The sequence below is a fragment of the Chenopodium album genome, chromosome 14 (assembly GCF_948465745.1).
Source record: "Chenopodium album chromosome 14, dcCheAlbu1.1, whole genome shotgun sequence".
Classification (NCBI taxonomy): Eukaryota; Viridiplantae; Streptophyta; class Magnoliopsida; order Caryophyllales; family Amaranthaceae; genus Chenopodium; species Chenopodium album.
In genome coordinates, this window is record NC_137847.1 from 21,723,471 (window position 1) to 21,727,261 (window position 3,791).

At 32.5% G+C, this 3,791-nt stretch overlaps 1 long non-coding RNA gene across 3 annotated transcripts; it reads left to right on the plus strand.

Annotated features, from left to right (window-relative positions):
- Positions 1-1,426: 1,426 nt before the first annotated feature.
- On the plus strand, positions 1,427-3,089 carry LOC145579087 (uncharacterized). Of its 3 annotated transcripts, XR_014099000.1 has the most exons (4): positions 1,501-1,842; positions 1,959-2,000; positions 2,429-2,656; positions 2,840-3,089. It is a non-coding gene; the product is annotated as an uncharacterized LOC145579087 (long non-coding RNA). The 3 variants fall into 3 exon arrangements; XR_014098999.1 differs by having other exon boundaries at positions 1,481-1,842; positions 2,429-3,089; XR_014099001.1 differs by lacking the exon at positions 1,959-2,000 and having other exon boundaries at positions 1,427-1,842; positions 2,429-3,089.
- The last annotated feature ends 702 nt before the right edge of the window (positions 3,090-3,791 follow it).

The window sequence follows — 3,791 nt, forward strand, 5'->3', positions numbered from 1 at the left end:
AAAAAAAAAAAAAAGTTATAATGGGAAATATGATATTTAAAGAAGTTTATTTTAGATTTTGTACAAATTAAGAGTCAAAATTTAGATACAAATATAAAAATAAAGTTTATTTAGCAAGTTATTTTGGAGGGAAAACTCTTTATTTTATATTGCCAAGTGTCTCTTTAGGTTTCGCCTTTAGTATAATGTAATTGATTGATGATTAACATTGGGCCCTCCCCTAGATCATCGGGCCGCATGTAAAGATCAACCGGGCCCAGTTTAGTATTTTGGCTATAACTTCCTCATTATTCATCGGAATTGGGCTTATAATATATCGTTGGAAAACTCTTTGCAAGCCCCATCCAACTACTCTATTATTGGACCCTTGTTGTGGAACAAACTAAACTTTATTGGCTATTTTCATAAAATAGAGTTGTTTTTCGAAAACAGAAAGAAAGAATTTTTAATAAAAACTAACCGCAACACCTGACCTTTCACACTTTCACTTCGTTCGATAATTATTCGACGCAAAAGGTATTCATCACTGGGTTTGGTTTTGGGGAGACACATTTGGGTGTCTACAGTAACCTATAATTTATCCTTAAAAAAAACGTAAACTCTAATTAAAAAAACAATGCAGTACATTCTCTCTAAAATAGTCATTATACAAATCAATTCAATATAATATAATAAATGCAAACTTTAAGTCAATAAAAACATATTCAAAAATCGTTGATTTTGATTAAACTAATAAATTCAACAGAAGCTCCTACAAAAAAAAAAATCAATAAAAGTATAATTTACACATAGTCGGTAAACGTTTGATGTCATCTCGATCATATTACTGAACATGTCTTAATAATCTATAAAGAGAGTTGCCTCGTAAACATGCAAACTCTGCAAAGTTCTACATAAAGGGTGTCATCATTTGCCACAAAGAAAATACAATCAACCCATCTACAATACAAAAACTTATCTCTTAATTACATCCTTTATCCACCATTTGTTTCACCTAATTCTAGCTCACACAATGAACAATCTTTCAGTTTTCGTATTCTTTTGTGTCTTAGCCTCTGTCACACAAGCCACAGAACTAGACTTTTGTGTTGGGGATCCTAGTCTTCCTAGAGGGATTCAAGGATATGCTTGCAAAGATCCTACTACAGTCACAACTGATGATTTTGTTTACACGGGTTTTCGAGGTGAAAAGACTCCTAACAATGTATTTGGCAACAATGTGACATTAGCATTTTCGGATGTGTTCTCAGCCTTTAGTTGTTTAGGTATATCTATGGCCAGGTTAGACTTCGTCGTAGGGGGAGTAATCCCAGTACACTCCCATCATACATCAGAAGTTCTTATTTTGGTAAAAGGTTCAATCATTGCTGGATTTATTGATACCAATAACACTGCATACTATAAAAGATTAGAGGTTGGTGACGACATGGCACTACTACAAAAATGTTCAAAGAGACCTCAAATAAGAGACTATTTAATTAAATATATGATCTCTATGTTTCTAGAGACCCAATATTTTAAATAAATGGTCTCTTAGGTAGTATCTTAGGAAGATGAAAATATACCCGAGTCCATTTATTAGAATAAATGGTCTCTCCTGTTTTTTTCATTTTTATTTTTTATTTTTTTTATTTAATTAAAAAATTGAGAGACCACTTCCCTAAAATAAATAGTCTCTCTATTTTATTATTTTTTTTCTTTTAAATTTCAACATCTCGATTCTTCTACCTCTATCCTTCTCCATTCTCCTCAAAGATGAGTGCAGCCTAGCCTCGTCATACCCTCGCCCATCGTAGCCCGGCCTTCCTCTTGATCTCTTATTGCAGCGCTGCTGCTAACTAGGTTTTTCTCTTCTTTTTTTTGTTGTTACTTTGTATAATTTGGGTTAGGGTTTCGATTTCGATTTCATTGAGTTTTAATTTAGGCTTTGGATTTATGATTTGGTTTTTTCAATTTAGATGATGTTACTCTTGAAGGTGTAGAAAATTGTTCTTCTTTAGGTATGATTTTTTATTTCATTGTTTTCTGGATTTTGGTTTCGAATTTCGCCTGATTTCGTTTTGTATAGATTTGCATTGATTAAAATTGGTATCTAATTGTTTAGACTTGTGGATGTATTTGTTTTCGATTTTCAGAATTCGATTGACATGGAATCACTTTGATTAGGATAGTTTTGGGTTTGCCAACAGTGTTTTGATTTTTGATTTCTTGGTTTTTTTGGGATTTAATTAGGTTTTTTTTCCTTATTTTCGGGTAAATTAGAATTTACGGGTGGGTGTAGATCAGGATTTTTAAGACCTTTTAATTCTCCTTTAGCATGGTATTCTAGGGTTTTTAAGACCTTTTAATTCTGCAATTCTCACTTTCATTTTGCCGATCAAATTGTTGATTGCGGGTGATAATTGTTGCAATTGTTGTGCTCTAATAGGTGAAGGAGAATGGCGAATTGGTGGGAGTGAGTGCGAGAAAGAATGGAAGAAGTGGGTTGTATGTTCTTCTATTATTTGTGCGGGGAGCCGGGGAGAGGGACCAGCAGCTATCGTATGCGTGTGTTGCTGCGGTGGTGGGTTGTTGGTGGTTGGTGCTGTTGAGGGGTTGTGTGTGGGGTAGGAGGGAGTGAGTTGCTGCTAAGGTGAGTTGTTGTTGCTGATGTCAGGTAAATGGTATTGTCATGGTGTCTGGAATTTTTAATTGTTTGCCTTCATTTTTGTTTTGATTATTTGTTTTCAATTAATTTTTTAATTTCTATTTTTGTAAATTTAATTGATAATTTAAAAGTTTGTTTAATATTTTTTTTTATAATTGTGTGCTAAATTTGGATTTCTTGAAAAAATTTCAGGATACAAAGTGTAATTGAAGAAGATTAATGATTGTGTTTGTTGAATTGTTCGATTGATGGCACAATATATGCTTAGAAGGTCTTGATTGTAGCATTAATGAGTTTTGTCAGTATGAGTTTTGTATAATTTTTGAATGAATATTGATTGTAGTATTAATAAATTTTTTAGTATTAGTTTTGTATATTTTTTTGTAAGTGTAAACTACGTGTATAGTTTTTAGTATTAATGAATTGTATTTTTTTTTATTGATATTATATATATTAAAATACGAATAATTTTTTTTAATTAAAAAAAGAGAAATAGACCATCTATTTAAAATAGGTGGTCTTTGATTTTGAAAAACTAAGACCATCTATTTGAAATAGGTGGTCTCAGATTTTGAAAAATTAAGACCATGATGGTCTTAGTTTGAATGGTGCAAAAACTGAGACCATCTAGTCTAAATAAGTAGTCTCTCTTTTTAAAACAAGAGACTATTCTTGATGAAATGGTCTCTTAGGCCAAAGAGACTTGTGAGCTAGAGACCACCCCTAAGGTAGTCTCTTTGGCCATTTTGATATGGTCTATTTGGCCAATTTTGTAGTAGTATGGTTTTTCCACAAGCCATGCTTCACTTCCAAATCAAAGTTGGTAAAACTCCAGCTACCGCATTTGTTAGTTTGAATGGTGCAAATGCAGCACTACAACTCACTCCTACCTCCTTATTTGCTGGAAATTTACCTGCCAACATTGCTTAGAAAATCACACTCTTGATTCGTAAGGAAGTAATGCAGATGAAACAAGTGTTCGGCACAACTTAATAATCATCTTAGGCTAAACCTGTATTCTTTATACTTATTTTTAAGCTCACGGTTTATTTAATTTTAGTGCCCAACATAATTTTTTTTAAAGTATTTGGTAATAAATAAAGGGTATATATATGCTCCTTGTTGGCCTTGCATTACTTGTAGC